This window comes from Thamnophis elegans, chromosome 1 (genome assembly GCF_009769535.1).
Source record: "Thamnophis elegans isolate rThaEle1 chromosome 1, rThaEle1.pri, whole genome shotgun sequence".
NCBI classification, from domain to species: Eukaryota; Metazoa; Chordata; class Lepidosauria; order Squamata; family Colubridae; genus Thamnophis; species Thamnophis elegans.
In genome coordinates this window covers 55,855,140-55,866,725 of record NC_045541.1, presented here as the reverse complement: position 1 = coordinate 55,866,725, position 11,586 = coordinate 55,855,140, and the positions used below count along the sequence as shown (strand labels likewise).

Genomic DNA, 11,586 nt, shown 5'->3' with positions numbered 1-11,586 from the left:
GTTTAATTTCACATTGTTTCCTCGTTTACCGTAAGTAACAGTGAAGACTTGCTCTTGTTGAGAATGTTTCCTGGGAATAATAGAGAGGGGTTTGCCATTGCCTTCTTTCAGGATGTGTTTCCAACTTCCCAATCTAGCTGCAGCCTTGAGATTTTCTGATCTTCTTCCTAACCAAGTCCTATTAGGTTCCAATCCTGCTTGGTATTTATTATTTAAATATTTATTTATTCAGCTGCCTATTTTATAACAAACTCTGGGAATAGAATAGAATAGAATAGGTTTATTTGGCCAAGTGTGATTAGACACATAAGGAATTTGTCTCTGGTGCAAATGCTCTCGGTGTACATGCAAGGCAACAGAGTAGTAATCACAATAATCATAATACCAATAAGAGGAGGCAGTAAAGAAGATAAGGAGGATAATAATAATGCTACAGCTGTACAACATGGGTAAATGTACATAGACATACAACCATACAACATGGGTAAATGTACATAGACATACAACCATACAACATGGGTAAATGTACATAGACATACAACCATACAACATGGGTAAATGTACATAGACATACAACCATACAACATGGGTAAATGTACATAGATATGTGAGAATTAGATGTTCAGTAGAGTGATGCCATGAAGGAAGAAACAGTCCTTGTGTCTAGGTGTTTTGGCATACAATGCCCTATAATGGCGCCCCAAAGGGAGGAGTTGAAACAATTTATATTCAGGATGTGAGGGGTCTGTAGATATTTTCTCAGCCCTCCGTATGACTTACGCAACATACAGGTCTTCAGTGGAAGGCAGGCTGGATGCAATTGTTTTTCTGGAGTCCTAGCTATTTGTTGGAGTCCATACCTGTCCTGTTTGGTTGCTGTACCAAACCACAGTTTATACAAATGACAGACTCAATAATTCCTCTGTAAAGCTGTATTAGCAGCTCCTGGGGCATTGTGAATTTCCTGAACTGACTCAAGAAGAACATTCTTTGTTGTGCTTTTTAAATGATAGTTCTAATGTTAGGTGTCCATTTCAAATCCTGGAAGATGATAGAACTCCCAAACTTGAAGGAGTCTACTGCTGATGCTGTGCCGTCAAATATAGTAAGAGGTGAAAAAATATAAGGGCTCCTCCTAAAATCCACTCTCATCTCTGCATTAAGCATGTTCAGCTCCAGATGGTTCCAGCTGCACCACGGGGCTAGTTCTTCCACCTCCCGTCTATATGCAGACTCATCCCATCTTAAACGAGACCAATGACTGCTGTATCATCTGCAAACTTCAGTACTTTAACAGGGGATCCCTAAAGATGCAATCATTGGTATAGAGAGAGAGAGAGCAACGGAGAGAGCACCGAGCCTTGAGGGGTACCAGTGCTAATTGCCCATGTATTAGATGTAATCTAAGTAAACTAAAGCACCATCAATAATAAAACAACATTAAAACCTTATTAAAACTATTAAAACCATTCTTCTTCTTATTCTTGTGCCATATCTGTCATCAGACATTAGCCATCATGTGGGCAATCCTATTTTTATCAACAGACGCACAGAAAAGTGCTGTTGAGTTTTGTCCAAACCAGTCCCTTAGGTTTTGAAGTAATGTTGCTCTTCTTCTGCCTGGATCTCATTTGCCTTCAATCTTTCAGTGGAGGATTAAGTGAAGGATGCTGTATTTTTCCAGGTGTCGCATTACATGTCCAAAATATTCTAACTTTCGCTTTTCTTTGGTTAAAACCATGAACATTAAAAACAAAAACCTGACCCCAAGTTAAGCCCAGGTTAATGCAGTCACCTCATCCTAAACTAGCTTGGGGAAAAAGCCAGATCTTCAGTGCTTTTCAGAAGACTAAGAGAGTGGAGGCCTACTGAATTTCAGGTGGAAAAGCTTTCCATGGGGCTGCTGGAATGCTTCCTAGCTCCATAAGGTGGCAACGCAGGGGTGAAATGCTACCCGTTTGGATCCATTCTCCCAAACCAGTAGAAAAAAAATGCTACTGGTTCAGGCAAACCGGTAATTCTAATGATCAGTGGAGATGTGCAATTTATTAGCTAGAATCGTCAGATTTCCTGATTTCTAGCTCATCTAAATTGCATGGCACAGCGGATTCCCTCCTTTGCTATTCTACTTACCTTTGCAGACTTGGAAGGTTTCAAAATGTTCCTTCTTTAGTGCTGCACAGGTGTGCCTCAAGCATGCCCGCACGCAAAGCACTTATTTGTTAGCAGACTCAATGAACTGGTAGCAGACTTCAGAGGATTTCACCATTGTGGCAATGTGTAAAGGAAGGGACTAGGAGCATGCCCATCCTATCTAATTCGGAAGAAGGGATAGATGTTCTTAGGAAAGGTGGTCCCACAGAAAGCTGGCCTGTGCTATATCTGGAATGGACATGTGAACATGTGAACATACAAGAGCCAAGGTGGCGCAGTGGTTAAATGCAGCACTGCAGGCTACTGCTAGATCAGCAGGTCAGCGGTTCAAATCTCACCGGCTCAGGGTTGACTCAGCCTTCCATCCTTCCGAGGTGGGTAAAATGAGACCCAGATTGTTGGGGGCAATATGCTGACTCTCTGTAAACGCTTAGAGAGGCCTGAAAGGCCTATGAAGCGGTATATAAGTCTACTGCTATTGCTATTGCTATTGCTATATAGAGTTTAAAGGTAATAATAGATGTATTACATAGATAAACATAGGGGCATTCATCATTGCGCGCACAGTTCTGGAGCAGTTGTAGCTTCTGAGTGGTCTTTAAGGGCAGCCCCATGTAAAGTGCATTGCAGTAATCCAAACAAGACAAAACCAAGGCATGAGCGACCATGACAGTGGTGGGATTCAAATAATTTAACAACCGGTTCTCTGTGCTAATGACCAGGTGGGTAGGCAGGGCTTAGTGGTCATGTGATTGTGTGGGCATGGCCAACTCATCATTACTCAGGTCGATGGGCACTTTGCCTTAGCTGTTCCAATGTAATAAGCGTTAACCGGAGAGGCAGTTTCTGTAAGCAGGGCAATAAAGATTAAGCTTAGAAACAACACCAGAATGTTTCTTTCCTGCCTTCCTTACAGGATTAGCCCTGTAAAGCGGAAAAAAACCAAAGAAGATTTCTTCCAATAACCGGTTCTCTGAACCTCTTAGAAAGTTAAGAACCGGTTCTCCCGGATAGGTGCGAACTGGCTGAATCCCACCACTGGACCATGAGCAAGACCTTCCAGTCCAGGAAAAGTGCAATTGGCATGTGTGGAAAGCCTCTTCCCCAGACACGGTTGCCACAGGCCCCTTGAGTAGCAACCCTGAGTCTAGGGTGGACCTCTAAATTATGTATCAACATATCCCAGGAGAGTATCGCCCTGTCCAGAGTCAAAAATGAAACATCATGTGGGCCAGATGTGGGGAAGGGGAGGCAAAAGCCCACAGCACTCGTCTTATCAAAGTTGAGTCAAAGCAGGTTCCTGCCGATCCAGATTCTCACAGCTTCCAAGCACCCAGCTAGCACTACCATAGCGTCCTTTGTCTGGCTAGGGATGGAGAGATATAATTGGGTATCAGCCGATGTTACTGGACCCCATACTGGATGGTTTCATGTAGAAGCTAAAAAGGAGTGGCCTTGCAGTGGCCTAGGGCTCAACCAGTCCTCTCTTCCCAAACAGTCTCAGAGAAGTCCAGAAGTGTCCAAAGCAGTGTTGAAATTCAATTTTTTTTGTTCCATCACAAAATCGCGGAGGACAAAATCGCGCTCGACGAAAGCGCGCATTTGACGTCATCACAGCGCGACGAAAACATCGCGCTGTGATCGAAAAATGTAAAAATAAAGCTAAAACCTTATCCTAACCCCCCCAAACCTAACCCTAAACCTAACCCTTAACCTAACCCTAAATCTAACCCTAAACCTAACCGTTAACGTAACGCTAAACCTAACGCTAACCCTTAACCTAACGCTAAACCTAACGCTAACGCTCTAAACCTGACCCTAACCCTTAACCTAACCCTAACCCTAACCCTTACCTTTATGTGAATCGGCTTGCTTTAATTTTAATTTTATTTCAATTTTTACTTTTTTTCGTCGCGCTGTGATGACGTCACATGCGCGCTTTCGTCGAGCGCGATTTTGTCCTCCGCGCTTTTGACGGGTCACATTTTTTTTACTACCAGTTCTGTGGGTGTGGCTTGGTGGGCGTGGCAGGGGAAGGATACTGCAAAATCTCCATTCCCTCCCCACTCCAGGGGAAGGTTACTGCAAAATCTCCATTCCCTCCCCACTCTGGGGCCAGCCAGAGGTGGTGTTTGCCAGTTCTCCAAACCACTCAAAATTTCCACTACCAGTTCTCTAGAACCTGCCAGAATCTGCTGAATTTCACCCCTGGTCCAAAGGGTTGTTTCACCTCCATCCTGAACCTTCCACAGGTCATTGACAAGTGTGACCAATGCTGTTTCAGTGGTGTACCTCGGCTTGAACCCAGGCTGGCAAGGGACAGATTAATCCACTTACTGTTAAAGTCAACTGATTTAAATATTAATAATTCAACTGTGTAATGAGACAGAAGCCTTTATTGATCGATGTATTTTTATTTATTAAGTCGACACATTGTCAACTGCATTTGGACCCGTGGCAGTTGACAAGACCGAAACATCTGTTATGGGGAAGAAAAATTTTGAACTGTATATGAGCAGAAGAAGCTTTTTCAAAGAAAAAACCAGAAAGTCCAGTTGCCTCTTGAAAAAAAAAGCACCTCTGGGACAACCATGCCCTGGACGACTGACAGACATCTGTATGCAAAAGTTTTGAGTGTCAACTTTTCCTATTCATTTCTCCTCTTATTCTTTTCCTCTGGCACTCACAAACTTAAAACAGAGGCACAGACAACTCTGAGGAGGCCATCAAACAAGGTCACCTGGCAACTGCTTTAAGAAAAGAAATTGCTATTGCTGGAACCCCCTTACCCACAAAACAAAACTACATCCCAACCAGGGCCGCCAACAGCAGGGGTTCATCCCAAACTCACTCAAGCCAATCGCTGAGAGTTGGGAGATGGGATTCTGGGACCTCCTCAAGAACTTCTGGGGAGCTTCGTCGCCTTCTAGCGCCTTCGAACTTCGCAACGTTTCGCTCGGCCGGCTGCCCATGTGATCTGCGCCGTGGCCAAAGTTTGTGAGAGAGAGAGAGAGAGAGAGAGAGACCGAGAGACCGCGCCACTCTTCTGGGGAGAATCTTCTTGTTCTTCCAAGCGCAATTCGAGATGCTTAATTCCCGCTGCGCCGGCTCCTTTTTCCGCCTCTTCTCACCCCTCACCCCTCTCCCCCCTCTGGGCCACTCGCGGCACCTCCTTTCCCCTCCGGTATGCGAGGAAGGCCGGCCTCTCTGGAAGAGCTAATGGTGCAGTTGACTTCAGGGCGGGGAGGAGAAGGAGGAGCAGCCGCCGCGGATTAGAATGAAAACAGATCAGTCAATGGATTTGGGTTCCGGAGATCATCTGACTTGAGTTAACCAAACCCCAACTGGGTTTCAAAAGTTGGGAGAGAGAGAGAAAGAGAGAGAGAGAGACGGACGGAGTTTCTTTTCTCCTCCTCTTTGGTTCGCCCCCCCCTTTTTTTTCTTTTTTTGAACTTTCCTCAATTGGCGGTGGGCGAAAACAGAACTCTCCCTCTCCCTCTCCTCCTCCTCTCTCCGTCCGCCTTCATTCTCTCCCGAGCGTGCTTGTATTGATGTCCTACGCAGGGATGATGGATGGCAGAAGGGCAGAAATACGCCAGCAGCAGGGGCGCTCGACACTTTTTTAAACTCTCCTGGCCTCCCCCCTTCTCCCCCCCCCGGCGATCATCAATGAGCCTCGGAGCGGGAGAAAAAAGGGGAAAGAATCCGCGCGAGCGTCGGGAAGGGCCGGCAGCAACAAAACAGCAGCCACTTCGCCTTTCTTTAAAACAAGACGGGGGCCAGAGAGACGGAGCACAAAAAAGAAGCCCGGCCAGCGAACCCCATTCGCTCTTGCGCGCCCCTGAAGTGGATGATGGGGAGTTGGGCTCGTCGCCCTGCTCTGGAGCCGGAACAGCCGCTGGCCGCCTGAAAACTTCTCGTTAGGGGTAAAGTCGCAGAGCCGCTCGTGACTTTTTGGGGGGTGGGCGGGGGTCCCCACCGAGGCGTTTGGGCATTTCTCCTGGGGAGGGGCTTGAGGGGACGCAGACGCGACTTCCCGAGCGGAGATTCCTCGGCTCCCTCGCGTGAGATCGTGGACGGGGGAGAAATACGCGTTTTCCCGCCTCCTCTTCTCGCGTGGGTGTGGCGGGCCAATGTGTGTTGTGTGTGGGGGGAAGTTGGGGCAGGACCCTCACACACAGACACACCGCGCAAAAAGAGGTTGCAGCGCGGAGAAAAAAGCGACTCCAAAAACTTAGCGGCCGCGCCTGGCTACCCCGTTGCAGCCGAAGGGAAGGGGGGGGGAGGCGAACTGGCTAGGCCCTATCCGGCCGTAATGTGAAGCCGAGAGAAGGGAGAAGCCCACCTCCCGTCCCGCCGGCCTTCTGCAACGGAGGGCAGGGGGGGGGAGCACAGAGGTCTCCGCGGCTTCCCTTCCCTTCTCTTCGCGGGAAGGTCGCCTTGAAACGGCCTCAGGTAGAGAGTCCGTTATCCATTCGGTGGACCAGAGGCTCGATTCGGCTCCGTCTGCTCCGCTCTCTCCACTTTTGCCCAATTTTGCAAGGATTCAGCGGACGTTGCCTTGTGTGTGTGTGTGTGTGTGTGTGTGTGTGAGAGAGAGAGAGAGAGGGGGGGGGGGAGAGGGGTCGTCCCGCACTTTTCCTGCCAAGCGTCTTCGGGGGTGCCCCGGGACTGTAGTTTTCGGCTACTTTGGACCGAGTGGCAGGATGCGTGTTGCGCCCCTGTGTGAGTGAGTGTATGCTGCTGCTTGGGATGCTGCTTCTCTGAAGTGCGTGCGGCGATCTAAGGCGGCAACCTCGTGGCACTGTGATGTAACAGCCTGGCAGTCACTCCTGTTGCAACTCAAGGTTTATTTTTGTATCTTTCAAGAGACGGGACAGAACGTGGCCGAAGTTCCTGTAGGCTTACTCCCTGGATGTGTGGGTTGGGGAGTGGAGGAAGGAGAGGGGGAAAGAGAGAGAGAGGGAGGGGAGGGAGGGAGAGTGGGGAAAGAGAGAAAGAAAGATAGAGGTGGAGGAAGAGGGGGGGAGAGAGAGAGACCCCTCTGATACGAGTTAACTCCACGCACTCGCCTCCCAGCCACAATGTTTTCTTCCCCCCCCACCCCTTCCCCACCATCCCATCCTTCCCCGGTCCCCGAAGCTATCTTTCAGCAAGTATATTTGCGAAGGAATTTCAACCATCCAGCGCTGCAACTTGATCCGCGTGTGTTGGGGAGCGGCGTGGAGCGAACTGGGCGCCAATCCTATTAAGGGTTTGAAAGAGCAAAGGGGGGAGATTCTCTCTTTCTCCCCCCCCCCACCTCGGGGCTGAAAACAATTGCAAGAGAAGGAACTCAACTCGTCAGGGTGTCAGTCTCGACCGCAAAACGCACCCGCGCTCGATTGCTGTCATTTGCTGGGGTTTCCCTGTTAAAAATATCCAGTCCCGGCGGAACTGCACACTTTTTTTGCCTCCAAGGGTTGCTCGAGGCGCTGTTAGGTTTGCGCTTTACTTAACTAGAAGTCGGGCCGAGATTGGAAACTCTTAGCGGTCAGCACCAGCAAAAGAAGACGATGAATAATAGCCAGGGGCCTCTTGTACCTTTCCTTCTCTAGGGAGCTGAGGTTTGGAGGCAGCTGTGGGCTTTGTAAAGTTGTGCGAGGAGAGAGATGCTGAGAAGTTTTGGGCTGGTTTAAGCCGGGAACATCTGGCAACATAAAGAGTTTAGTTTCTCATTAAATTTATCTCATCTACACACGTGGCTTGCAACAAAAACAACTTTTTCACACCATCAGTCACCTTTCATCTAAAGGCCACAAAACTAACTGTGTTGGACAAAGTTACATAGCAGAGAAAATAAAACAAGAGAATTCTTAAAAAATGGGAAAGATTTCTTCTGCACTTGAATGGGAAGTCTAACTTTCTCTTAGCATAGTGTATATACCCACAGTATTGTGATAAACTTCGCTACCCTTTGTCATTTATTTTATGTAAGCTTACTCATAAGTAAGTCCAATATCCCCCTCCCTCGTTTCTTTCTAACAAGTGTAAGAGGCAGCAACATGGTAACAATTCAGAATGCGTTTAACATAATAAAACGGAGATTAGGTAAACTTTGGCAGTACGCTCATTACAGAATAGAGAAATGAATCACTAGCATAGGCTGAAACCTATAAAGTTTCAACTTTTAAATCCTTAACCCACTTTGTTTACGTTGGTTTCTTTGATTTCATATAGTTTCTAAAATACTGGGTCTGGGTACACTTTTCAGCTTTGGGGTTTGAAGTTCATATACTATTGACTGCTGCCAATAAAAAGAGCAGCTGTAAAAAAAACAACACTCTTTTTTATGCAATTGGGTCTCAGGGGATGGCCAAGAATTCGAAAGTAAATGTTCTCTTGCCTGCTGCATAAAATAGCATTTAAACAAATATTGTATTGGCATGTCCCTTGGACCCTGTGCCAAAAGGATAGAGTAAATAAACGCTAAAATCCAAAATATACAGAAAGGGGAAAAACTGATTTCTTGCAAAGCTGCATGGATCTCATCTGTTTGTTCTAGCTCCCTTAAATTTCAGTGAATCCCTTTTTTGTGATTTTCTGTGTACCAGGCTGAAGGTAAAGCAAATTTGTGTGTGTGTGTGTAAAGCAAATCAAATTACTTTCCTTCACTTGGAAAATTTTTTTACAGATATCTGAGGTTTTCCTAGCTGCAAATGTTCATTGCACATAGTTTGCACACTGGTATCTAACTCTGAGTTTGTATGTGTAGTTTTTAAAGTTTGTCTGAAGTGATTTACATTTTGCCCAATGTGCAAGGAAGTGGTGAAAACACCTGCCTTTGACTTTTCCTCAAAATAAATGACACTTACAAGGCAATATCTCATCTGGTATGGTCTTTTCTCTCATGCTTGCCTCTCAAGGAAATTACTCTCAGTGGAACTTTTTGTGAGACAATTAAACCTAAGGCAACTTTCCAAAATTCATGCCAAGAAAATTGCAGGGACTCTACATGTAATCTTTCTAAAGGCTTTAGATAGGCTGCCCATAATTTTTAGAAGATAGAACTGTTTCTTCTATCTGATAATCACTGTTTTCTCTTTAGTGGCTTTTTTTTCATTCTGTGGTGTGGCTTTTCCCAAGGAGATAATCTTTGAAAATGCGGGTGTGGTAAAAGAATAATTTGATCCTGAATCCACTTGTATGCCTACTTTGAAATGCCTAGAAATGTTAACTGCTCTGCAAAAGAAAATATGTCCTCAGGAAGATGGGTTCCAGCTTCCTTTTCATATCCTTCTTTCTTAACATCCAGGAGGGGATATAGGTGGAGGTATCTCCATGTTTGTATGTGTGTGTGCAAGTGATGTTTGCATGCAGTTATGTCCATTTAAGAAATAAGGTGAAATATTCAAGCCCTTTCCTGTTGTTGTTTTTCCTCTTTTCTCCTATTGGGTTGTCTTAGGTTAGGGTGATTAATCGATGCATGATACATCTAGTAGTGCTAATCTATATGCAGAAGTTTTATTTTTGGAATTCTGATAAACTTGAGACAACATAGTATAAAGCTAGTGCAGGATGACAATACTGGAAAAGCAAGCTGAATAGTTAAAAAAAATAGGTAAAGAAGCGGACAGTGGAGGAATTGTATTGTGGGTTTAGCGTACTCTTTAAAACTATCTGGAGGTGCTGCAGCATAATCCTTTTTTTCCTGAAGTATCATCTGTTGATCTTAAGCTTGTATGGCATTCTGAGCAAATGCAAAGGAATTGTCAGTTTTATCATATTACTTTCTCACAAGGTAAAAAAAAAATGTTGACTACACGGGGAATTCTCTGCCAAGTACTCATTGCATTGCATCTTATTGCAGAAATACATTATGCAAAATGTAATGCACTTTTTTAAAAAAATGCTTGTTTTGAGTTATAACTTGTGGTGGCTCTTCTAGAGTTACAGGACAGGGGAGGAGGCTGAAAGTGTTGGTTAATTACAAAGCTTCCTTAGCCAGATTAATATATATCAAGAGTTTTTGGTTTTATTTAAGGCATAGAATATCTTGGCTTTTGGGGAAAAAATAGCCTTGAACATATATACTTTTAAAGGAGCAACTCTCTTACCAGAGCAATCGCTTCCTGAGACATCCAAAGCATTTATAGAAGCTGAATAAATATTGCTAAGCTTGCTCGCTCAACTTCTGGTGGCCTACTGTAAGCCAGTTGTTTGCACTGTGTCCTGAAAGATACACAAATCCTTCAAGCTTTTTGTAGTCTCAGAAGTGCCTTGTTCACAACAGAGTTTCCAGGACAGATTAGCAAAGAAAGCAAATGCAGCAAGCAGCTTTCCAAAACTCTCTCTGTGTATTTGTGTAGCAAATACCCAACCGTTGCTTTCCTTAGAGTGAGCACACTTCACCATCTTACCAAAAGATTTTTGAAGGAGCAGGTTAAAAAAAGAGCTTATTTGAAATGCCCTTCTTTTAAAATGTGGTTATTATCTAATTATGGCTCCAAGCCTTCTCTGACACTTACTGGGCTTTGAATGTTTGCTTATAAACTGCGTGGTTTGGCTATCCAGATTTTTGTGAATGAAGTAGATTGCTTTGTGTTAATTTGCTTGAAAGTGTTTGACATATCCTTAACATTAGGGTGACTACGGAAAAGAATTGGACTTTATTTGTTAACATTTTGGAGGGTAAACTCTTTAGGGTCAATTACTTCTTTAACACACAAAGCCATAAAAGACAACAAAATTTCTATTTAAAAATGACTATCTACTTACTGGGTACTTACTATGTGATGCTTGCACTTTAAGATAAAACCCATAAGTAGATAAGTAATATACATATATATTGTATATATTTGTATATTATATACAAATATAGCAAAGGCAACAGTAAAAATATTGGGTTTCTGTCGTGATGGACTCTTGTGATGAGCCGATTGACAGATAATGGAAGCAGAGCTTCCTCCATAATTGGGGCATACCAGGGGTTGTGACACAATATACATATATATACATATATACATATATATACATACATACATACATACATACATACATACATACATATATATATACACATACACACACACACACACACACACATATGGCATAACTGAGCGAAACTATTTATTTAAAACCTTGAAGAATGTTTATGAAATTTAGTTTTTGGTGACCTTGGCTATCCAGAATAAAAGGGCCAGAACTTACAGAGATTTATAGAAACACAGAATAGAGTTTCCCCTTGAAACAAATTACAAAGTATTGTTATTCATGTTATTACTATTACTGTTCTATTCATTCATTGAATGAAATAAGACAGGCTAAAATTCTATATGCTGATTTTCTGCTCCTTCCTTTTCAGTCATTTCTCTCATCTGAAAGGCTTTAAAAAGAAACCTTACCCTGATGGAAGACTTTCTGCCCCTTTGCTGCTAAAAAGAGTAGGTGGGA

The 11,586-nt window shown here is 44.3% G+C and overlaps 1 protein-coding gene across 2 annotated transcripts in view; it reads left to right on the top strand.

The window, feature by feature from the left end:
* The first annotated feature begins 5,513 nt into the window (after positions 1-5,513).
* The window catches only part of GLI2 (GLI family zinc finger 2), a 316,230-nt gene continuing 310,157 nt past the window's right edge, over positions 5,514-11,586 (top strand). Inside the window, exon 1 of one of the 2 annotated variants that reach the window (XM_032216322.1) lies at positions 5,514-6,080. The gene's annotated coding sequence lies outside the window, so the exon portion shown is untranslated. Of the gene's footprint in view, positions 6,081-6,862; positions 7,002-11,586 lie in introns of those variants that run through there. The other variant, XM_032216338.1, reaches the window with a different exon arrangement.